This window comes from Sesamum indicum, linkage group LG8 (genome assembly GCF_026168435.1).
Source record: "Sesamum indicum cultivar Baizhima isolate 11 linkage group LG8, ASM2616843v1, whole genome shotgun sequence".
Classification (NCBI taxonomy): domain Eukaryota; kingdom Viridiplantae; phylum Streptophyta; class Magnoliopsida; order Lamiales; family Pedaliaceae; genus Sesamum; species Sesamum indicum.
In genome coordinates, this window is record NC_142664.1 from 12,177,935 (window position 1) to 12,204,398 (window position 26,464).

Here is a 26,464-nt window from a genome sequence, read left to right on the forward strand (position 1 = left end):
AGTCCAACGTTTGAGACAGGTTTCGTCGAATTCTAAGAACGTTCAAAATTTAGCTGTTTTGCACGGCTTTATTAAAGCAGGTTTGTTTCTCTTTTATACTAACTTGTAGGTATTATTACGCTTAGAAATTTTACCACATATATTCTTGGGTCTAGACCTACGATTGGGTAAAGTTTCGTCGAATCCTGAGAACGTTTCAAAAGTTAGCTGTTTTGCACGGTTTTATTTAAACAAGTTTGTTTCCCTTTTATACTAACTTGTAGTTATTATTACGATTAGCAAATGTATAACACAAACGCTTGGGTCTCGATCTATGTTTGGGTCATGTTTCGTAAAATTTTGAGAACGTTCAAAATTTAGCTGTTCTGCACGGTTTATTAAAGCAATTTTGTTTCCCTTTTATACTAACTTGTAATTATTATTACGCTTAGAAATTTAACACACAAATTCTTGGATCTAGACCTACGTTTGGGTCAAGTTCTGTCGAATTGTGAGAATGCTCAAAATTTAGCTGTTTTGCACGGTTTTATTAAAACAAGTTTGTTTCCCTTTTATACTAACTTTGAGTCATTATTACGCTTAGCAAATTACAACATAGATGTTTGGGTCTAGACCAACGTTTGGGTCAAGTTTCGTCGAATTCTGAGACCGTTCAAAATTTAGCTGGTTTGCACGGGTTTATTAAAACAAGTTTGTTTTCCTTTTATACTAACTTGTAGTTATTATTACGATTAGCAAATTTACAACACAAATGCTTGGGTCTAGACTTGCGACTGGGTCAAGTTTCATCGAATTCTGAGAACGTTCATAAGTTAGCTGTTTTACACGGTTTTATTAAAACAAGTTTGTTTCCCATTTATATTAACTTGTAGTTATTATTACATTTAGGAAATTTAACACACAAATTCTTGGGTCTAGACCTACGTTTGGATCAATTTTCGTCGAATTCTGAGAATGCTCAAAATTTAGCTGTTGTGCACGGTTTTATTAAAACAAGTTTGTTTCCCTTTTATACTAACCTGTAGTTATTATTACGCTTAGCAAATTTACCACACAAATGCTTGGGTCTAGACCAACGTTTGGGACAGGTTTTTTCGTATTCTGAAAACGTTCAAAATTTAGCTGTTTTGCACAGTTTTTTTTTTTTTTGGTAAAAGTAAGTTTCATTAAGTAAAAATGGTACAGTACAACAACAATGTGGTCCCCAAATGGTTTATCCCTCGACAGGCCAAGGGATTCGCCATAATCGATATAAAGCACGTGTGCTGACTGATCTAGTTTGTGTGATGCTATGGATTCGCTGTCTAATGTCCTCAATGATCAGTAATGCTATGGTGGTAGGCGTCCTCTCGGTGTGATCGAATCGTCTAAGGTTTCTTTCCTTCCAAATGTGGTATACACATGATGCAAGTAGTGCTCTATAAGACATGTTGATGATGTGTTTACCCCTCCATCTCCGTGAAGCCCATGTAATGTCATCTTTCCACTCTCTATTGGGCCACAAGAACCGTATTGTTCTTCGAATTTCTGTGAGACATCTTCGACTAAATCTACATTGGAAGAATAAATGTGCATGTGTCTCTGTCATTCCTTCATTGCATAAGATACATGGGCCAAGGTGAGCAAGCCATTGTTTATCTGTCGTAGCCAACTTGCCTTGGATGGCAAGCCATAGAATAAATATGTGACGTGCGATTTTAAGTGATCCCGAAAGTAGTGGAGACCAGCCTACTTTCGGTCCTGGTGGGTCGAATAACTGGTAAATAGCCTGTGTTGTTGGTCGACCATTTTCAAATCTCCAAATTATACGGTCTTCCCCTCCAAGAATAGTGGGTACTACATGTGTAATCTCCAAACACTCTAGATCTGTGATAAGCGGCCATTGCCATACTCCTTCATGAATCACCGTGCTGAGTCTGGATGATTCATCTAGTCCAAGTAGCCTCGGTCCTCGTGGGAAAGAGTCACAAAGAGGGCCAAGGTGGTGCCACGGATCATGCCACAAGAAGAAATTCCTCCATCTCCAATCCGGTAGTCCACCATGGTTCGGAGAAACATCCGTAATCGGAGGATTTTCCTCCATCCCCATGAGCCGCCTTGGTCCGTAATCGTCCATATAGAGGTGCATTGTAGGCGTCCCTGGTACAGCCATTCAACCCAGATCGATGTTTTGCACGGTTTTATTAAAGCAAGTTTGTTTTCCTTTTATACTAACTTGTAGTTATTATAACGCTTAGCAAATGTATAACAGAAATGCTTGGGTCTAGATCTATGTTTGGTTCAAGTTTCGTAAAATTTTGAGAACGTTCAAAATTTAGCTGTTCTGCACGGTTTCATTAAAGTAAGTTTGTTTCCCTATTATACTAAGTTGTTCTTATTATTATGCTTAGAAATTTAACACACAAATTCTTGGATCTAGACCTACGTTTGGGTCAAGTTTCGTCGAATTCTGAGAATGCTCAAAATTTAGCTGTTTTGAACGGTTTTATTAAAACAATTTTGTTTCCCTTTTATACTAACTTGTAGTTATTATTATGCTTAGCAAATTTACAACACAAATGCTTTGGTCTAGACCAACGTTTGGGTCAAGTTTCGTCGAATTCTGATACCGTCCAAAATTTAGCTGTTTTGCACGGTTTTATTAAATCAAGTTTGTTTCCCTTTTATATTAACTTGTAGTTATTATTACACTTAGGAAATTTAACACACAAATTCTTGGGTCTAGACCTATGTTTGGATCAAATTTAGTCGAATTCTGAGAATGCTCAAAATTTAGCTATTTTGCACGGTTTTATTAAAACAAGTTTGTTTCCCTTTTATACTAGCTTGTAGTTATTATTACGCTTAGAAAATTTACCACAGATATTCTAGGGTCTAGACCTACGATTGGGTCTTTTTATCGTCGAATTTTGAGAACGTTCAAAAATTAGCTGTTTTGGACGGTTTTATTGAAACAAGTTTTTCTCCTTTTTATACTAACTTGAAGTTATTATTACGCTTGGCAATTTTCCAATAAAAATGCTTGGGTCTAGACCTGGGATTGGGTCAAGTTTTGTTGAATTCTGAGAACGTTCAAATATTAGCTGTTTTGCACGACATTATTAAAACAAGTTTGTTTCCCTTTTACGCTAACTTGTTGTTATTATTACGCTTAGCAAATTTACCACACAAATGCTTGGGTCTAGTCCAACGTTTGAGACAGGTTTCGTCGAATTCTAAGAACGTTCAAAATTTAGCTGTTTTGCACGGCTTTATTAAAGCAAGTTTATTTCTCTTTTATACTAACTTGTATGTATTATTACGCTTAGAAATTTTACCACATATATTCTTGGGTCTAGACCTACGATTGGGTAAAGTTTCGTCGAATCCTGAGAACGTTTCAAAAGTTAGCTGTTTTGCACGGTTTTATTAAAACAAGTTTGTTTCCCTTTTATACTAACTTGTAGTTATTATTAAGATTAGCAAATGTATAACACAAACGCTTGGGTCTCGATCTATGTTTCGGTCAAGTTTCGTAAAATTTTGAGAACGTTCAAAATTTAGCTGTTCTGCACGGTTTATTAAAGCAATTTTGTTTCCCTTTTATACTAACTTGTAATTATTATTACGTTAGAAACTTAACACACAAATTCTTGGATCTAGACCTACGTTTGGGTCAAGTTCTGTCGAATTGTGAGAATGCTCAAAATTTAGCTGTTTTGCACGGTTTTATTAAAACAAGTTTGTTTCCCTTTTATACTAACTTTGAGTCATTATTACGCTTAGCAAATTACAACATAGATGTTTGGGTCTAGACCAACGTTTGGGTCAAGTTTCGTCGAATTCTGAGACCGTTCAAAATTTAGCTGGTTTGCACGGGTTTATTAAAACAAGTTTGTTTTCCTTTTATACTAACTTGTAGTTATTATTACGATTAGCAAATTTACAACACAAATGCTTGGGTCTAGACTTGCGACTGGGTCAAGTTTCATCGAATTCTGAGAACGTTCATAAGTTAGCTGTTTTACACGGTTTTATTAAAACAAGTTTGTTTCCCATTTATATTAACTTGTAGTTATTATTACATTTAGGAAATTTAACACACAAATTCTTGGGTCTAGACCTACGTTTGGATCAATTTTCGTCGAATTCTGAGAATGCTCAAAATTTAGCTGTTGTGCACGGTTTTATTAAAACAAGTTTGTTTCCCTTTTATACTAACCTGTAGTTATTATTACGCTTAGCAAATTTACCACACAAATGCTTGGGTCTAGACCAACGTTTGGGACAGGTTTTTTCGTATTCTGAAAACGTTCAAAATTTAGCTGTTTTGCACAGTTTTTTTTTTTTTTGGTAAAAGTAAGTTTCATTAAGTAAAAATGGTACAGTACAACAACAATGTGGTCCCCAAATGGTTTTTCCCTCGACAGGCCAAGGGATTCGCCATAATCGATATAAAGCACGTGTGCTGACTGATCTAGTTAGTGTGATGCTATGGATTCGCTGTCTAATGTCCTCAATGATCAGTAATGCTATGGTGGTAGGCGTCCTCTCGGTGTGATCGAATCGTCTAAGGTTTCTTTCCTTCCAAATGTGGTATACACATGATGCAAGTAGTGCTCTATAAGACATGTTGATGATGTGTTTACCCCTCCATCTCCGTGAAGCCCATGTAATGTCATCTTTCCACTCTCTATTGGGCCACAAGAACCGTATTGTTCTTCGAATTTCTGTGAGACATCTTCGACTAAATCTGCATTGGAAGAATAAATGTGCATGTGTCTCTGTCATTCCTTCATTGCATAAGATACATGGGCCAAGGTGAGCAAGCCATTGTTTATCTGTCGTAGCCAGCTTGCCTTGGATGGCAAGCCATAGAATAAATATGTGACGTGCGATTTTAAGTGATCCCGAAAGTAGTGGAGACCAGCCTACTTTCGGTCCTGGTGGGTCGAATAACTGGTAAATAGCCTGTGTTGTTGGTCGACCATTTTCAAATCTCCAAATTATACGGTCTTCCCCTCCAAGAATAGTGGGTACTACATGTGTAATCTCCAAACACTCTAGATCTGTGATAAGCGGCCATTGCCATACTCCTTCATGAATCACCGTGCTGAGTCTGGATGATTCATCTAGTCCAAGTAGCCTCGGTCCTCGTGGGAAAGAGTCACAAAGAGGGCCAAGGTGGTGCCACGGATCATGCCACAAGAAGAAATTCCTCCATCTCCAATCCGGTAGTCCACCATGGTTCGGAGAAACATCCGTAATCGGAGGATTTTCCTCCATCCCCATGAGCCGCCTTTGGTCCGTAATCGTCCATATAGAGGTGCATTGTAGGCGTCCCTGGTACAGCCATTCAACCCAGATCGATGGTTTGCACGGTTTTATTAAAGCAAGTTTGTTTTCCTTTTATACTAACTTGTAGTTATTATAACGCTTAGCAAATGTATAACAGAAATGCTTGGGTCTAGATCTATGTTTGGTTCAAGTTTCGTAAAATTTTGAGAACGTTCAAAATTTAGCTGTTCTGCACGGTTTCATTAAAGTAAGTTTGTTTCCCTATTATACTAAGTTGTTCTTATTATTATGCTTAGAAATTTAACACACAAATTCTTGGATCTAGACCTACGTTTGGGTCAAGTTTCGTCGAATTCTGAGAATGCTCAAAATTTAGCTGTTTTGAACGGTTTTATTAAAACAATTTTGTTTCCCTTTTATACTAACTTGTAGTTATTATTATGCTTAGCAAATTTACAACACAAATGCTTTGGTCTAGACCAACGTTTGGGTCAAGTTTCGTCGAATTCTGATACCGTCCAAAATTTAGCTGTTTTGCACGGTTTTATTAAATCAAGTTTGTTTCCCTTTTATATTAACTTGTAGTTATTATTACACTTAGGAAATTTAACACACAAATTCTTGGGTCTAGACCTATGTTTGGATCAAATTTAGTCGAATTCTGAGAATGCTCAAAATTTAGCTATTTTGCACGGTTTTATTAAAACAAGTTTGTTTCCCTTTTATACTAGCTTGTAGTTATTATTACGCTTAGAAAATTTACCACAGATATTCTAGGGTCTAGACCTACGATTGGGTCTTTTTATCGTCGAATTTTGAGAACGTTCAAAAATTAGCTGTTTTGGACGGTTTTATTGAAACAAGTTTTTCTCCTTTTTATACTAACTTGAAGTTATTATTACGCTTGGCAATTTTCCAATAAAAATGCTTGGGTCTAGACCTGGGATTGGGTCAAGTTTTGTTGAATTCTGAGAACGTTCAAATATTAGCTGTTTTGCACGACATTATTAAAACAAGTTTGTTTCCCTTTTACGCTAACTTGTTGTTATTATTACGCTTAGCAAATTTACCACACAAATGCTTGGGTCTAGTCCAACGTTTGAGACAGGTTTCGTCGAATTCTAAGAACGTTCAAAATTTAGCTGTTTTGCACGGCTTTATTAAAGCAAGTTTATTTCTCTTTTATACTAACTTGTATGTATTATTACGCTTAGAAATTTTACCACATATATTCTTGGGTCTAGACCTACGATTGGGTAAAGTTTCGTCGAATCCTGAGAACGTTTCAAAAGTTAGCTGTTTTGCACGGTTTTATTAAAACAAGTTTGTTTCCCTTTTATACTAACTTGTAGTTATTATTAAGATTAGCAAATGTATAACACAAACGCTTGGGTCTCGATCTATGTTTCGGTCAAGTTTCGTAAAATTTTGAGAACGTTCAAAATTTAACTGTTCTGCACGGTTTATTAAAGCAATTTTGTTTCCCTTTTATACTAACTTGTAATTATTATTACGTTAGAAACTTAACACACAAATTCTTGGATCTAGACCTACGTTTGGGTCAAGTTCTGTCGAATTGTGAGAATGCTCAAAATTTAGCTGTTTTGCACGGTTTTATTAAAACAAGTTTGTTTCCCTTTTATACTAACTTTGAGTCATTATTACGCTTAGCAAATTACAACATAGATGTTTGGGTCTAGACCAACGTTTGGGTCAAGTTTCGTCGAATTCTGAGACCGTTCAAAATTTAGCTGGTTTGCACGGGTTTATTAAAACAAGTTTGTTTTCCTTTTATACTAACTTGTAGTTATTATTACGATTAGCAAATTTACAACACAAATGCTTGGGTCTAGACTTGCGACTGGGTCAAGTTTCATCGAATTCTGAGAACGTTCATAAGTTAGCTGTTTTACACGGTTTTATTAAAATAAGTTTGTTTCCCATTTATATTAACTTGTAGTTATTATTACATTTAGGAAATTTAACACACAAATTCTTGGGTCTAGACCTACGTTTGGATCAATTTTCGTCGAATTCTGAGAATGCTCAAAATTTAGCTGTTGTGCACGGTTTTATTAAAACAAGTTTGTTTCCCTTTTATACTAACCTGTAGTTATTATTACGCTTAGCAAATTTACCACACAAATGCTTGGGTCTAGACCAACGTTTGGGACAGGTTTTTTCGTATTCTGAAAACGTTCAAAATTTAGCTGTTTTGCACAGTTTTTTTTTTTTTTGGTAAAAGTAAGTTTCATTAAGTAAAAATGGTACAGTACAACAACAATGTGGTCCCCAAATGGTTTTTCCCTCGACAGGCCAAGGGATTCGCCATAATCGATATAAAGCACGTGTGCTGACTGATCTAGTTAGTGTGATGCTATGGATTCGCTGTCTAATGTCCTCAATGATCAGTAATGCTATGGTGGTAGGCGTCCTCTCGGTGTGATCGAATCGTCTAAGGTTTCTTTCCTTCCAAATGTGGTATACACATGATGCAAGTAGTGCTCTATAAGACATGTTGATGATGTGTTTACCCCTCCATCTCCGTGAAGCCCATGTAATGTCATCTTTCCACTCTCTATTGGGCCACAAGAACCGTATTGTTCTTCGAATTTCTGTGAGACATCTTCGACTAAATCTGCATTGGAAGAATAAATGTGCATGTGTCTCTGTCATTCCTTCATTGCATAAGATACATGGGCCAAGGTGAGCAAGCCATTGTTTATCTGTCGTAGCCAGCTTGCCTTGGATGGCAAGCCATAGAATAAATATGTGACGTGCGATTTTAAGTGATCCCGAAAGTAGTGGAGACCAGCCTACTTTCGGTCCTGGTGGGTGGAATAACTGGTAAATAGCCTGTGTTGTTGGTCGACCATTTTCAAATCTCCAAATTATACGGTCTTCCCCTCCAAGAATAGTGGGTACTACATGTGTAATCTCCAAACACTCTAGATCTGTGATAAGCGGCCATTGCCATACTCCTTCATGAATCACCGTGCTGAGTCTGGATGATTCATCTAGTCCAAGTAGCCTCGGTCCTCGTGGGAAAGAGTCACAAAGAGGGCCAAGGTGGTGCCACGGATCATGCCACAAGAAGAAATTCCTCCATCTCCAATCCGGTAGTCCACCATGGTTCGGAGAAACATCCGTAATCGGAGGATTTTCCTCCATCCCCATGAGCCGCCTTGGTCCGTAATCGTCCATATAGAGGTGCATTGTAGGCGTCCCTGGTACAGCCATTCAACCCAGATCGATGTTTTGCACGGTTTTATTAAAGCAAGTTTGTTTTCCTTTTATACTAACTTGTAGTTATTATAACGCTTAGCAAATGTATAACAGAAATGCTTGGGTCTAGATCTATGTTTGGTTCAAGTTTCGTAAAATTTTGAGAACGTTCAAAATTTAGCTGTTCTGCACGGTTTCATTAAAGTAAGTTTGTTTCCCTATTATACTAAGTTGTTCTTATTATTATGCTTAGAAATTTAACACACAAATTCTTGGATCTAGACCTACGTTTGGGTCAAGTTTCGTCGAATTCTGAGAATGCTCAAAATTTAGCTGTTTTGAACGGTTTTATTAAAACAATTTTGTTTCCCTTTTATACTAACTTGTAGTTATTATTATGCTTAGCAAATTTACAACACAAATGCTTTGGTCTAGACCAACGTTTGGGTCAAGTTTCGTCGAATTCTGATACCGTCCAAAATTTAGCTGTTTTGCACGGTTTTATTAAATCAAGTTTGTTTCCCTTTTATATTAACTTGTAGTTATTATTACACTTAGGAAATTTAACACACAAATTCTTGGGTCTAGACCTATGTTTGGATCAAATTTAGTCGAATTCTGAGAATGCTCAAAATTTAGCTATTTTGCACGGTTTTATTAAAACAAGTTTGTTTCCCTTTTATACTAGCTTGTAGTTATTATTACGCTTAGAAAATTTACCACAGATATTCTAGGGTCTAGACCTACGATTGGGTCTTTTTATCGTCGAATTTTGAGAACGTTCAAAAATTAGCTGTTTTGGACGGTTTTATTGAAACAAGTTTTTTTCCTTTTTATACTAACTTGAAGTTATTATTACGCTTGGCAATTTTCCAATAAAAATGCTTGGGTCTAGACCTGGGATTGGGTCAAGTTTTGTTGAATTCTGAGAACGTTCAAATATTAGCTGTTTTGCACGACATTATTAAAACAAGTTTGTTTCCCTTTTACGCTAACTTGTTGTTATTATTACGCTTAGCAAATTTACCACACAAATGCTTGGGTCTAGTCCAACGTTTGAGACAGGTTTCGTCGAATTCTAAGAACGTTCAAAATTTAGCTATTTTGCACGGCTTTATTAAAGCAAGTTTGTTTCTCTTTTATACTAACTTGTATGTATTATTACGCTTAGAAATTTTACCACATATATTCTTGGGTCTAGACCTACGATTGGGTAAAGTTTCGTCGAATCCTGAGAACGTTTCAAAAGTTAGCTGTTTTGCACGGTTTTATTAAAACAAGTTTGTTTCCCTTTTATACTAACTTGTAGTTATTATTAAGATTAGCAAATGTATAACACAAACGCTTGGGTCTCGATCTATGTTTCGGTCACGTTTCGTAAAATTTTGAGAACGTTCAAAATTTAACTGTTCTGCACGGTTTATTAAAGCAATTTTGTTTCCCTTTTATACTAACTTGTAATTATTATTACGCTTAGAAATTTAACACACAAATTCTTGGATCTAGACCTACGTTTGGGTCAAGTTCTGTCGAATTGTGAGAATGCTCAAAATTTAGCTGTTTTGCACGGTTTTATTAAAACAAGTTTGTTTCCCTTTTATACTAACTTTGAGTCATTATTACGCTTAGCAAATTACAACATAGATGTTTGGGTCTAGACCAACGTTTGGGTCAAGTTTCGTCGAATTCTGAGACCGTTCAAAATTTAGCTGGTTTGCACGGGTTTATTAAAACAAGTTTGTTTTCCTTTTATACTAACTTGTAGTTATTATTACGATTAGCAAATTTACAACACAAATGCTTGGGTCTAGACTTGCGACTGGGTCAAGTTTCATCGAATTCTGAGAACGTTCATAAGTTAGCTGTTTTACACGGTTTTATTAAAACAAGTTTGTTTCCCATTTATATTAACTTGTAGTTATTATTACATTTAGGAAATTTAACACACAAATTCTTGGGTCTAGACCTACGTTTGGATCAATTTTCGTCGAATTCTGAGAATGCTCAAAATTTAGCTGTTGTGCACGGTTTTATTAAAACAAGTTTGTTTCCCTTTTATACTAACCTGTAGTTATTATTACGCTTAGCAAATTTACCACACAAATGCTTGGGTCTAGACCAACGTTTGGGACAGGTTTTTTCGTATTCTGAAAACGTTCAAAATTTAGCTGTTTTGCACAGTTTTTTTTTTTTTTGGTAAAAGTAAGTTTCATTAAGTAAAAATGGTACAGTACAACAACAATGTGGTCCCCAAATGGTTTTTCCCTCGACAGGCCAAGGGATTCGCCATAATCGATATAAAGCACGTGTGCTGACTGATCTAGTTAGTGTGATGCTATGGATTCGCTGTCTAATGTCCTCAATGATCAGTAATGCTATGGTGGTAGGCGTCCTCTCGGTGTGATCGAATCGTCTAAGGTTTCTTTCCTTCCAAATGTGGTATACACATGATGCAAGTAGTGCTCTATAAGACATGTTGATGATGTGTTTACCCCTCCATCTCCGTGAAGCCCATGTAATGTCATCTTTCCACTCTCTATTGGGCCACAAGAACCGTATTGTTCTTCGAATTTCTGTGAGACATCTTCGACTAAATCTGCATTGGAAGAATAAATGTGCATGTGTCTCTGTCATTCCTTCATTGCATAAGATACATGGGCCAAGGTGAGCAAGCCATTGTTTATCTGTCGTAGCCAGCTTGCCTTGGATGGCAAGCCATAGAATAAATATGTGACGTGCGATTTTAAGTGATCCCGAAAGTAGTGGAGACCAGCCTACTTTCGGTCCTGGTGGGTGGAATAACTGGTAAATAGCCTGTGTTGTTGGTCGACCATTTTCAAATCTCCAAATTATACGGTCTTCCCCTCCAAGAATAGTGGGTACTACATGTGTAATCTCCAAACACTCTAGATCTGTGATAAGCGGCCATTGCCATACTCCTTCATGAATCACCGTGCTGAGTCTGGATGATTCATCTAGTCCAAGTAGCCTCGGTCCTCGTGGGAAAGAGTCACAAAGAGGGCCAAGGTGGTGCCACGGATCATGCCACAAGAAGAAATTCCTCCATCTCCAATCCGGTAGTCCACCATGGTTCGGAGAAACATCCGTAATCGGAGGATTTTCCTCCATCCCCATGAGCCGCCTTGGTCCGTAATCGTCCATATAGAGGTGCATTGTAGGCGTCCCTGGTACAGCCATTCAACCCAGATCGATGTTTTGCACGGTTTTATTAAAGCAAGTTTGTTTTCCTTTTATACTAACTTGTAGTTATTATAACGCTTAGCAAATGTATAACAGAAATGCTTGGGTCTAGATCTATGTTTGGTTCAAGTTTCGTAAAATTTTGAGAACGTTCAAAATTTAGCTGTTCTGCACGGTTTCATTAAAGTAAGTTTGTTTCCCTATTATACTAAGTTGTTCTTATTATTATGCTTAGAAATTTAACACACAAATTCTTGGATCTAGACCTACGTTTGGGTCAAGTTTCGTCGAATTCTGAGAATGCTCAAAATTTAGCTGTTTTGAACGGTTTTATTAAAACAATTTTGTTTCCCTTTTATACTAACTTGTAGTTATTATTATGCTTAGCAAATTTACAACACAAATGCTTTGGTCTAGACCAACGTTTGGGTCAAGTTTCGTCGAATTCTGATACCGTCCAAAATTTAGCTGTTTTGCACGGTTTTATTAAATCAAGTTTGTTTCCCTTTTATATTAACTTGTAGTTATTATTACACTTAGGAAATTTAACACACAAATTCTTGGGTCTAGACCTATGTTTGGATCAAATTTAGTCGAATTCTGAGAATGCTCAAAATTTAGCTATTTTGCACGGTTTTATTAAAACAAGTTTGTTTCCCTTTTATACTAGCTTGTAGTTATTATTACGCTTAGAAAATTTACCACAGATATTCTAGGGTCTAGACCTACGATTGGGTCTTTTTATCGTCGAATTTTGAGAACGTTCAAAAATTAGCTGTTTTGGACGGTTTTATTGAAACAAGTTTTTTTCCTTTTTATACTAACTTGAAGTTATTATTACGCTTGGCAATTTTCCAATAAAAATGCTTGGGTCTAGACCTGGGATTGGGTCAAGTTTTGTTGAATTCTGAGAACGTTCAAATATTAGCTGTTTTGCACGACATTATTAAAACAAGTTTGTTTCCCTTTTACGCTAACTTGTTGTTATTATTACGCTTAGCAAATTTACCACACAAATGCTTGGGTCTAGTCCAACGTTTGAGACAGGTTTCGTCGAATTCTAAGAACGTTCAAAATTTAGCTATTTTGCACGGCTTTATTAAAGCAAGTTTGTTTCTCTTTTATACTAACTTGTATGTATTATTACGCTTAGAAATTTTACCACATATATTCTTGGGTCTAGACCTACGATTGGGTAAAGTTTCGTCGAATCCTGAGAACGTTTCAAAAGTTAGCTGTTTTGCACGGTTTTATTAAAACAAGTTTGTTTCCCTTTTATACTAACTTGTAGTTATTATTAAGATTAGCAAATGTATAACACAAACGCTTGGGTCTCGATCTATGTTTCGGTCACGTTTCGTAAAATTTTGAGAACGTTCAAAATTTAACTGTTCTGCACGGTTTATTAAAGCAATTTTGTTTCCCTTTTATACTAACTTGTAATTATTATTACGCTTAGAAATTTAACACACAAATTCTTGGATCTAGACCTACGTTTGGGTCAAGTTCTGTCGAATTGTGAGAATGCTCAAAATTTAGCTGTTTTGCACGGTTTTATTAAAACAAGTTTGTTTCCCTTTTATACTAACTTTGAGTCATTATTACGCTTAGCAAATTACAACATAGATGTTTGGGTCTAGACCAACGTTTGGGTCAAGTTTCGTCGAATTCTGAGACCGTTCAAAATTTAGCTGGTTTGCACGGGTTTATTAAAACAAGTTTGTTTTCCTTTTATACTAACTTGTAGTTATTATTACGATTAGCAAATTTACAACACAAATGCTTGGGTCTAGACTTGCGACTGGGTCAAGTTTCATCGAATTCTGAGAACGTTCATAAGTTAGCTGTTTTACACGGTTTTATTAAAACAAGTTTGTTTCCCATTTATATTAACTTGTAGTTATTATTACATTTAGGAAATTTAACACACAAATTCTTGGGTCTAGACCTACGTTTGGATCAATTTTCGTCGAATTCTGAGAATGCTCAAAATTTAGCTGTTGTGCACGGTTTTATTAAAACAAGTTTGTTTCCCTTTTATACTAACCTGTAGTTATTATTACGCTTAGCAAATTTACTACACAAATGCTTGGGTCTAGACCAACGTTTGGGACAGGTTTTTTCGTATTCTGAAAACGTTCAAAATTTAGCTGTTTTGCACAGTTTTTTTTTTTTTTTGGTAAAAGTAAGTTTCATTAAGTAAAAATGGTACAGTACAACAACAATGTGGTCCCCAAATGGTTTATCCCTCGACAGGCCAAGGGATTCGCCATAATCGATATAAAGCACGTGTGCTGACTGATCTAGTTAGTGTGATGCTATGGATTCGCTGTCTAATGTCCTCAATGATCAGTAATGCTATGGTGGTAGGCGTCCTCTCGGTGTGATCGAATCGTCTAAGGTTTCTTTTCTTCCAAATGTGGTATACACATGATGCAAGTAGTGCTCTATAAGACATGTTGATGATGTGTTTACCCCTCCATCTCCGTGAAGCCCATGTAATGTCATCTTTCCACTCTCTATTGGGCCACAAGAACCGTATTGTTCTTCGAATTTCTGTGAGACATCTTCGACTAAATCTGCATTGGAAGAATAAATGTGCATGTGTCTCTGTCATTCCTTCATTGCATAAGATACATGGGCCAAGGTGAGCAAGCCATTGTTTATCTGTCGTAGCCAGCTTGCCTTGGATGGCAAGCCATAGAATAAATATGTGACGTGCGATTTTAAGTGATCCCGAAAGTAGTGGAGACCAGCCTACTTTCGGTCCTGGTGGGTGGAATAACTGGTAAATAGCCTGTGTTGTTGGTCGACCATTTTCAAATCTCCAAATTATACGGTCTTCCCCTCCAAGAATAGTGGGTACTACATGTGTAATCTCCAAACACTCTAGATCTGTGATAAGCGGCCATTGCCATACTCCTTCATGAATCACCGTGCTGAGTCTGGATGATTCATCTATTCCAAGTAGCCTCGGTCCTCGTGGGAAAGAGTCACAAAGAGGGCCAAGGTGGTGCCACGGATCATGCCACAAGAAGAAATTCCTCCATCTCCAATCCGGTAGTCCACCATGGTTCGGAGAAACATCCGTAATCGGAGGATTTTCCTCCATCCCCATGAGCCGCCTTGGTCCGTAATCGTCCATATAGAGGTGCATTGTAGGCGTCCCTGGTACAGCCATTCAACCCAAATCGATGTTTTGCACGGTTTTATTAAAGCAAGTTTGTTTTCCTTTTATACTAACTTGTAGTTATTATAACGCTTAGCAAATGTATAACAGAAATGCTTGGGTCTAGATCTATGTTTGGTTCAAGTTTCGTAAAATTTTGAGAACGTTCAAAATTTAGCTGTTCTGCACGGTTTCATTAAAGTAAGTTTGTTTCCCTATTATACTAAGTTGTTCTTATTATTATGCTTAGAAATTTAACACACAAATTCTTGGATCTAGACCTACGTTTGGGTCAACTTTCGTCGAATTCTGAGAATGCTCAAAATTTTGCTGTTTTGAACGGTTTTATTAAAACAATTTTGTTTCCCTTTTATACTAACTTGTAGTTATTATTATGCTTAGCAAATTTACAACACAAATGCTTTGGTCTAGACCAACGTTTGGGTCAAGTTTCGTCGAATTCTGATACCGTCCAAAATTTAGCTGTTTTGCACGGTTTTATTAAATCAAGTTTGTTTCACTTTTATATTAACTTGTAGTTATTATTACACTTAGAAATTTAACACACAAATTCTTGGGTCTAGACCTATGTTTGGATCAAATTTAGTCGAATTCTGAGAATGCTCAAAATTTAGCTGTTTTGCACGGTTTTATTAAAACAAGTTTGTTTCCCTTTTATACTAACTTGTAGTTATTATTACGCTTAGAAAATTTACCACAGATATTCTAGGGTCTAGACCTACGATTGGGTCTTTTTATCGTCGAATTTTGAGAACGTTCAAAAATTAGCTGTTTTGGACGGTTTTATTGAAACAAGTTTTTTTCCTTTTTATACTAACTTGAAGTTATTATTACGCTTGGCAATTTTCCAATAAAAATGCTTGGGTCTAGACCTGGGATTGGGTCAAGTTTTGTTGAATTCTGAGAACGTTCAAATATTAGCTGTTTTGCACGACATTATTAAAACAAGTTTGTTTCCCTTTTACGCTAACTTGTTGTTATTATTACGCTTAGCAAATTTACCACACAAATGCTTGGGTCTAGTCCAACGTTTGAGACAGGTTTCGTCGAATTCTAAGAACGTTCAAAATTTAGCTGTTTTGCACGGCTTTATTAAAGCAAGTTTGTTTCTCTTTTATACTAACTTGTAGGTATTATTACGCTTAGAAATTTTACCACATATATTCTTGGGTCTAGACCTACGATTGGGTAAAGTTTCGTCGAATCCTGAGAACGTTTCAAAAGTTAGCTGTTTTGCACGGTTTTATTAAAACAAGTTTGTTTCCCTTTTATACTAACTTGTAGTTATTATTAAGATTAGCAAATGTATAACACAAACGCTTGGGTCTCGATCTATGTTTCGGTAAAGTTTCGTAAAATTTTGAGAACGTTCAAAATTTAGCTGTTCTGCAAGGTTTATTAAAGCAATTTTGTTTCCCTTTTATACTAACTTGTAATTATTATTACGCTTAGAAATTTAACACACAAATTCTTGGATCTAGACCTACGTTTGGGTCAAGTTCTGTCGAATTGTGAGAATGCTCAAAATTTAGCTGTTTTGCACGGTTTTATTAAAACAAGTTTGTTTCCCTTTTATACTAACTTTGAGTCATTATTACGCTTAGCAAATTACAACATAGATGTTTGGGTCTAGACCAACGTTTGGGTCAAGTTTCGTCGAATTCTGAGACCGTTCAAAATTTAGCTGGTTTGCACGGGTTTATTAAAACAAGTTTGTTTTCCTTTTATACTAACTTGTAGTTATTATTACGATTAGCAAATTTACAACACAAATGCTTGGGTCTAGACTTGCGACTGGGTCAAGTTTCATCGAATTCTGAGAACGTTCATAAGTTAGCTGTTTTACACGGTTTTATTAAAACAAGTTTGTTTCCCATTTATATTAACTTGTAGTTATTATTACATTTAGGAAATTTAACACACAAATTCTTGGGTCTAGACCTACGTTTGGATCAATTTTCGTCGAATTCTGAGAATGCTCAAAATTTAGCTGTTGTGCACGGTTTTATTAAAACAAGTTTGTTTCCCTTTTATACTAACCTGTAGTTATTATTACGCTTAGCAAATTTACCACACAAATGCTTGGGTCTAGACCAACGTTTGGGACAGGTTTTTTCGTATTCTGAAAACGTTCAAAATTTAGCTGTTTTGCACAGTTTTTTTTTTTTTTGGTAAAAGTAAGTTTCATTAAGTAAAAATGGTACAGTACAACAACAATGTGGTCCCCAAATGGTTTATCCCTCGACAGGCCAAAGGATTCGCCATAATCGATATAAAGCACGTGTGCTGACTGATCTAGTTAGTGTGATGCTATGGATTCGCTGTCTAATGTCCTCAATGATCAGTAATGCTATGAAGGTAGGCGTCCTCTCGGTGTGATCGAATCGTCTAAGGTTTCTTTCCTTCCAAATGTGGTATACGCATGATGCAAGTAGTGCTCTATAAGACATGTTGATGATGTGTTTACCCCTCCATCTCCGTGAAGCCCATGTAATGTCATCTTTCCACTCTCTATTGGGCCACAAGAACCGTATTGTTCTTCGAATTTCTGTGAGACATCTTCGACTAAATCTGCATTGGAAGAATAAATGTGCATGTGTCTCTGTCATTCCTTCATTGCATAAGATACATGGGCCAATGTGAGCAAGCCATTGTTTATCTGTCGTAGCCAGCTTGCCTTGGATGGCAAGCCATAGAATAAATATGTGACGTGCGATTTTAAGTGATCCCGAAAGTAGTGGAGACCAGCCTACTTTCGGTCCTGGTGGGTGGAATAACTGGTAAATAGCCTGTGTTGTTGGTCGACCATTTTCAAATCTCCAAATTATACGGTGTTCCCCTCCAAGAATAGTGGGTACTACATGTGTAATCTCCAAACACTCTAGATCTGTGATAAGCGGCCATTGCCATACTCCTTCATGAATCACCGTGCTGAGTCTGGATGATTCATCTATTCCAAGTAGCCTCGGTCCTCGTGGGAAAGAGTCACAAAGAGGGCCAAGGTGGTGCCACGGATCATGCCACAAGAAGAAATTCCTCCATCTCCAATCCGGTAGTCCACCATGGTTCGGAGAAACATCCGTAATCGGAGGATTTTCCTCCATCCCCATGAGCCGCCTTGGTCCGTAATCGTCCATATAGAGGTGCATTGTAGGCGTCCCTGGTACAGCCATTCAACCCAGATCGATGTTTTGCACGGTTTTATTAAAGCAAGTATGGTTTCCTTTTATACTAACTTGTAGTTATTATAACGCTTAGCAAATGTATAACAGAAATGCTTGGGTCTAGATCTATGTTTGGTTCAAGTTTCGTAAAATTTTGAGAACGTTCAAAATTTAGCTGTTCTGCACGGTTTCATTAAAGTAAGTTTGTTTCCCTATTATACTAAGTTGTTCTTATTATTATGCTTAGAAATTTAACACACAAATTCTTGGATCTAGACCTACGTTTGGGTCAAGTTTCGTCGAATTCTGAGAATGCTCAAAATTTAGCTGTTTTGAACGGTTTTATTAAAACAATTTTGTTTCCCTTTTATACTAACTTGTAGTTATTATTATGCTTAGCAAATTTACAACACAAATGCTTTGGTCTAGACCAACGTTTGGGTCAAATTTCGTCGAATTCTGATACCGTCCAAAATTTAGCTGTTTTGCACGGTTTTATTAAATCAAGTTTGTTTCCCTTTTATATTAACTTGTAGTTATTATTACACTTAGGAAATTTAACACACAAATTCTTGGGTCTAGACCTATGTTTGGATCAAATTTAGTCGAATTCTGAGAATGCTCAAAATTTAGCTATTTTGCACGGTTTTATTAAAACAAGTTTGTTTCCCTTTTATACTAACTTGTAGTTATTATTACGCTTAGAAAATTTACCACAGATATTCTAGGGTCTAGACCTACGATTGGGTCTTTTTATCGTCGAATTTTGAGAACGTTCAAAAATTAGCTGTTTTGGACGGTTTTATTGAAACAAGTTTTTTTCCTTTTTATACTAACTTGAAGTTATTATTACGCTTGGCAATTTTCCAATAAAAATGCTTGGGTCTAGACCTGGGATTGGGTCAAGTTTTGTTGAATTCTGAGAACGTTCAAATATTAGCTGTTTTGCACGACATTATTAAAACAAGTTTGTTTCCCTTTTACGCTAACTTGTTGTTATTATTACGCTTAGCAAATTTACCACACAAATGCTTGGGTCTAGTCCAACGTTTGAGACAGGTTTCGTCGAATTCTAAGAACGTTCAAAATTTAGCTGTTTTGCACGGCTTTATTAAAGCAAGTTTGTTTCTCTTTTATACTAACTTGTAGGTATTATTACGCTTAGAAATTTTACCACATATATTGTTGGGTCTAGACCTACGATTGGGTAAAGTTTCGTCGAATCCTGAGAACGTTTCAAAAGTTAGCTGTTTTGCACGGTTTTATTAAAACAAGTTTGTTTCCCTTTTATACTAACTTGTAGTTATTATTACGATTAGCAAATGTATAACACAAACGCTTGGGTCTCGATCTTTGTTTGGGTCAAGTTTCGTAAAATTTTGAGAACGTTCAAAATTTAGTTGTTCTGCACGGTTTATTAAAGCAATTTTGTTTCCCTTTTATACTAACTTGTAATTATTATTACGCTTAGAAATTTAACACACAAATTCTTGGATCTAGACCTACGTTTGGGTCAAGTTCTGTCGAATTGTGAGAATGCTCAAAATTTAGCTGTTTTGCACGGTTTTATTAAAACAAGTTTGTTTCCCTTTTATACTAACTTTGAGTCATTATTACGCTTAGCAAATTACAACATAGATGTTTGGGTCTAGACCAACGTTTGGGTCAAGTTTCGTCGAATTCTGAGACCGTTCAAAATTTAGCTGGTTTGCACGGGTTTATTAAAACAAGTTTGTTTTCCTTTTATACTAACTTGTAGTTATTATTACGATTAGCAAATTTACAACACAAATGCTTGGGTCTAGACTTGCGACTGGGTCAAGTTTCATCGAATTCTGAGAACGTTCATAAGTTAGCTGTTTTACACGGTTTTATTAAAACAAGTTTGTTTCCCATTTATATTAACTTGTAGTTATTATTACATTTAGAAAATTTAACACACAAATTCTTGGGTCTAGACCTACGTTTGGATCAATTTTCGTCGAATTCTGAGAATGCTCAAAATTTAGCTGTTGTGCACGGTTTTATTAAAACAAGTTTGTTTCCCTTTTATACTAACCTGTAGTTATTATTACGCTTAGCAAATTTACCACACAAATGCTTGGGTCTAGACCAACGTTTGGGACAGGTTTTTTCGTATTCTGAAAACGTTCAAAATTTAGCTGTTTTGCACAGTTTTTTTTTTTTTTGGTAAAAGTAAGTTTCATTAAGTAAAAATGGTACAGTACAACAACAATGTGGTCCCCAAATGGTTTATCCCTCGACAGGCCAAGGGATTCGCCATAATCGATATAAAGCACGTGTGCTGACTGATCTAGTTAGTGTGATGCTATGGATTCGCTGTCTAATGTCCTCAATGATCAGTAATGCTATGGTGGTAGGCGTCCTCTCGGTGTGATCGAATCGTCTAAGGTTTCTTTCCTTCCAAATGTGGTATACACATGATGCAAGTAGTGCTCTATAAGACATGTTGATGATGTGTTTACCCCTCCATCTCCGTGAAGCCCATGTAATGTCATCTTTCCACTCTCTATTGGGCCACAAGAACCGTATTGTTCTTCGAATTTCTGTGAGACATCTTCGACTAAATCTGCATTGGAAGAATAAATGTGCATGTGTCTCTGTCATTCCTTCATTGCATAAGATACATGGGCCAAGGTGAGCAAGCCATTGTTTATCTGTCGTAGCCAGCTTGCCTTGGATGGCAAGCCATAGAATAAATATGTGACGTGCGATTTTAAGTGATCCCGAAAGTAGTGGAGACCAGCCTACTTTCGGTCCTGGTGGGTGGAATAACTGGTAAATAGCCTGTGTTGTTGGTCGACCATTTTCAAATCTCCAAATTATACGGTCTTCCCCTCCAAGAATAGTGGGTACGACATGTGTAATCTCCAAACACTCTAGATCTGTGATAAGCGGCCATTGCCATACTCCTTCATGAATCACCGTGCTGAGTCTGGATGATTCATCTAGTCCAAGTAGCCTCGGTCCTCGTGGGAAAGAGTCACAAAGAGGGCCAAGGTGGTGCCACGGATCATGCCACAAGAAGAAATTCCTCCATCTCCAATCCGGTAGTCCACCATGGTTCGGAGAAACATCCGTAATCGGAGGATTTTCCTCCATCCCCATGAGCCGCCTTGGTCCGTAATCGTCCATATAGAGGTGCATTGTAGGCGTCCCTGGTACAGCCATTCAACCCAGATCGATGTTTTGCACGGTTTTATTAAAGCAAGTTTGTTTTCCTTTTATACTAACTTGTAGTTATTATAACGCTTAGCAAATGTATAACAGAAATGCTTGGGTCTAGATCTATGTTTGGTTCAAGTTTCGTAAAATTTTGAGAACGTTCAAAATTTAGCTGTTCTGCACGGTTTCATTAAAGTAAGTTTGTTTCCCTATTATACTAAGTTGTTCTTATTATTATGCTTAGAAATTTAACACACAAATTCTTGGATCTAGACCTACGTTTGGGTCAAGTTTCGTCGAATTCTGAGAATGCTCAAAATTTAGCTGTTTTGAACGGTTTTATTAAAACAATTTTGTTTCCCTTTTATATACTAACTTGTAGTTATTATTATGCTTAGCAAATTTACAACACAAATGCTTTGGTCTAGACCAACGTTTGGGTCAAGTTTCGTCGAATTCTGATACCGTCCAAAATTTAGCTGTTTTGCACGGTTTTATTAAATCAAGTTTGTTTCCCTTTTATATTAACTTGTAGTTATTATTACACTTAGGAAATTTAACACACAAATTCTTGGGTCTAGACCTATGTTTGATCAAATTTAGTCGAATTCTGAGAATGCTCAAAATTTAGCTGTTTTGCACGGTTTTATTAAAACAAGTTTGTTTCCCTTTTATACTAACTTGTAGTTATTATTACGCTTAGAAAATTTACCACAGATATTCTAGGGTCTAGACCTACGATTGGGTCTTTTTATCATCGAATTTTGAGAACGTTCAAAAATTAGCTGTTTTGGACGGTTTTATTGAAACAAGTTTTTTTCCTTTTTATACTAACTTGAAGTTATTATTACGCTTGGCAATTTTCCAATAAAAATGCTTGGGTCTAGACCTGGGATTGGGTCAAGTTTTGTTGAATTCTGAGAACGTTCAAATATTAGCTGTTTTGCACGACATTATTAAAACAAGTTTGTTTCCCTTTTACGCTAACTTGTTGTTATTATTACGCTTAGCAAATTTACCACACAAATGCTTGGGTCTAGTCCAACGTTTGAGACAGGTTTCGTCGAATTCTAAGAACGTTCAAAATTTAGCTGTTTTGCACGGCTTTATTAAAGCAAGTTTGTTTCTCTTTTATACTAACTTGTAGGTATTATTACGCTTAGAAATTTTACCACATATATTGTTGGGTCTAGACCTACGATTGGGTAAAGTTTCGTCGAATCCTGAGAACGTTTCAAAAGTTAGCTGTTTTGCACGGTTTTATTAAAACAAGTTTGTTTCCCTTTTATACTAACTTGTAGTTATTATTACGATTAGCAAATGTATAACACAAACGCTTGGGTCTCGATCTATGTTTGGGTCAAGTTTCGTAAAATTTTGAGAACGTTCAAAATTTAGTTGTTCTGCACGGTTTATTAAAGCAATTTTGTTTCCCTTTTATACTAACTTGTAATTATTATTACGCTTAGAAATTTAACACACAAATTCTTGGATCTAGACCTACGTTTGGGTCAAGTTCTGTCGAATTGTGAGAATGCTCAAAATTTAGCTGTTTTGCACGGTTTTATTAAAACAAGTTTGTTTCCCTTTTATACTAACTTTGAGTCATTATTACGCTTAGCAAATTACAACATAGATGTTTGGGTCTAGACCAACGTTTGGGTCAAGTTTCGTCGAATTCTGAGACCGTTCAAAATTTAGCTGGTTTGCACGGGTTTATTAAAACAAGTTTGTTTTCCTTTTATACTAACTTGTAGTTATTATTACGATTAGCAAATTTACAACACAAATGCTTGGGTCTAGACTTGCGACTGGGTCAAGTTTCATCGAATTCTGAGAACGTTCATAAGTTAGCTGTTTTACACGGTTTTATTAAAACAAGTTTGTTTCCCATTTATATTAACTTGTAGTTATTATTACATTTAGGAAATTTAACACACAAATTCTTGGGTCTAGACCTACGTTTGGATCAATTTTCGTCGAATTCTGACAATGCTCAAAATTTAGCTGTTGTGCACGGTTTTATTAAAACAAGTTTGTTTCCCTTTTATACTAACCTGTAGTTATTATTACGCTTAGCAAATTTACCACACAAATGCTTGGGTCTAGACCAACGTTTGGGACAGGTTTTTTCGTATTCTGAAAACGTTCAAAATTTAGCTGTTTTGCACAGTTTTTTTTTTTTTTGGTAAAAGTAAGTTTCATTAAGTAAAAATGGTACAGTACAACAACAATGTGGTCCCCAAATGGTTTATCCCTCGACAGGCCAAGGGATTCGCCATAATCGATATAAAGCACGTGTGCTGACTGATCTAGTTAGTGTGATGCTATGGATTCGCTGTCTAATGTCCTCAATGATCAGTAATGCTATGGTGGTAGGCGTCCTCTCGGTGTGATCGAATCGTCTAAGGTTTCTTTCCTTCCAAATGTGGTATACACATGATGCAAGTAGTGCTCTATAAGACATGTTGATGATGTGTTTACCCCTCCATCTCCGTGAAGCCCATGTAATGTCATCTTTCCACTCTCTATTGGGCCACAAGAACCGTATTGTTCTTCGAATTTCTGTGAGACATCTTCGACTAAATCTGCATTGGAAGAATAAATGTGCATGTGTCTCTGTCATTCCTTCATTGCATAAGATACATGGGCCAAGGTGAGCAAGCCATTGTTTATCTGTCGTAGCCAGCTTGCCTTGGATGGCAAGCCATAGAATAAATATGTGACGTGCGATTTTAAGTCATCCCGAAAGTAGTGGAGACCAGCCTACTTTCGGTCCTGGTGGGTGGAATAACTGGTAAATAGCCTGTGTTGTTGGTCGACCATTTTCAAATCTCCAAATTATACGGTCTTCCCCTCCAAGAATAGTGGGTACTACATGTGTAATCTCCAAACACTCTAGATCTGTGATAAGCGGCCATTGCCATACTCCTTCATGAATCACCATGCTGAGTCTGGATGATTCATCTAGTCCAAGTAGCCTCGGTCCTCGTGGGAAAGAGTCACAAAGAGGGCCAAGGTGGTGCCACGGATCATGCCACAAGAAGAAATTCCTCCATCTCCAATCCGGTAGTCCACCATGGTTCGGAGAAACATCCGTAATCGGAGGATTTTCCTCCATCCCCATGAGCCGCCTTGGTCCGTAATCGTCCATATAGAGGTGCATTGTAGGCGTCCCTGGTACAGCCATTCAACCCAGATCGATGTTTTGCACGGTTTTATTAAAGCAAGTTTGTTTTCCTTTTATACTAACTTGTAGTTATTATAACGCTTAGCAAATGTATAACAGAAATGCTTGGGTCTAGATCTATGTTTGGTTCAAGTTTCGTAAAATTTTGAGAACGTTCAAAATTTAGCTGTTCTGCACGGTTTCATTAAAGTAAGTTTGTTTCCCTATTATACTAAGTTGTTCTTATTATTATGCTTAGAAATTTAACACACAAATTCTTGGATCTAGACCTACGTTTGGGTCAAGTTTCGTCGAATTCTGAGAATGCTCAAAATTTAGCATTTTTGAACGGTTTTATTAAAACAATTTTATTTCCCTTTTATATACTAACTTGTAGTTATTATTATGCTTAGCAAATTTACAACACAAATGCTTTGGTCTAGACCAACGTTTGGATCAAGTTTCGTCGAATTCTGATACCGTCCAAAATTTAGCTGTTTTGCACGGTTTTATTAAAACAAGTTTGTTTCCCTTTTATACTAACTTGTAGTTATTATTACGCTTAGAAAATTTACCACAGATATTCTAGGGTCTAGACCTACGATTGGGTCTTTTTATCGTCGAATTTTGAGAACGTTCAAAAATTAGCTGTTTTGGACGGTTTTATTGAAACAAGTTTTTTTCCTTTTTATACTAACTTGAAGTTATTATTACGCTTGGCAATTTTCCAATAAAAATGCTTGGGTCTAGACCTGGGATTGGGTCAAGTTTTGTTGAATTCTGAGAACGTTCAAATATTAGCTGTTTTGCACGACATTATTAAAACAAGTTTGTTTCCCTTTTACGCTAACTTGTTGTTATTATTACGCTTAGCAAATTTGCCACACAAATGCTTGGGTCTAGTCCAACGTTTGAGACAGGTTTCGTCGAATTCTAAGAACGTTCAAAATTTAGCTGTTTTGCACGGCTTTATTAAAGCAAGTTTGTTTCTCTTTTATACTAACTTGTAGGTATTATTACGCTTAGAAATTTTACCACATATATTGTTGGGTCTAGACCTACGATTGGGTAAAGTTTCGTCGAATCCTGAGAACGTTTCAAAAGTTAGCTGTTTTGCACGGTTTTATTAAAACAAGTTTGTTTCCCTTTTATACTAACTTGTAGTTATTATTACGATTAGCAAATGTATAACACAAACGCTTGGGTCTCGATCTATGTTTGGGTCAAGTTTCGTAAAATTTTGAGAACGTTCAAAATTTAGTTGTTCTGCACGGTTTATTAAAGCAATTTTGTTTCCCTTTTATACTAACTTGTAATTATTATTACGCTTAGAAATTTAACACACAAATTCTTGGATCTAGACCTACGTTTGGGTCAAGTTCTGTCGAATTGTGAGAATGCTCAAAATTTAGCTGTTTTGCACGGTTTTATTAAAACAAGTTTGTTTCCCTTTTATACTAACTTTGAGTCATTATTACGCTTAGCAAATTACAACATAGATGTTTGGGTCTAGACCAACGTTTGGGTCAAGTTTCGTCGAATTCTGAGACCGTTCAAAATTTAGCTGGTTTGCACGGGTTTATTAAAACAAGTTTGTTTTCCTTTTATACTAACTTGTAGTTATTATTACGATTAGCAAATTTACAACACAAATGCTTGGGTCTAGACTTGCGACTGGGTCAAATTTCATCGAATTCTGAGAACGTTCATAAGTTAGCTGTTTTACACGGTTTTATTAAAACAAGTTTGTTTCCCATTTATATTAACTTGTAGTTATTATTACATTTAGGAAATTTAACACACAAATTCTTGGGTCTAGACCTACGTTTGGATCAATTTTCGTCGAATTCTGAGAATGCTCAAAATTTAGCTGTTGTGCACGGTTTTATTAAAACAAGTTTGTTTCCCTTTTATACTAACCTGTAGTTATTATTACGCTTAGCAAATTTACCACACAAATGCTTCGGTCTAGACCAACGTTTGGGACAGGTTTTTTCGTATTCTGAAAACGTTCAAAATTTAGCTGTTTTGCACAGTTTTTTTTTTTTTGGT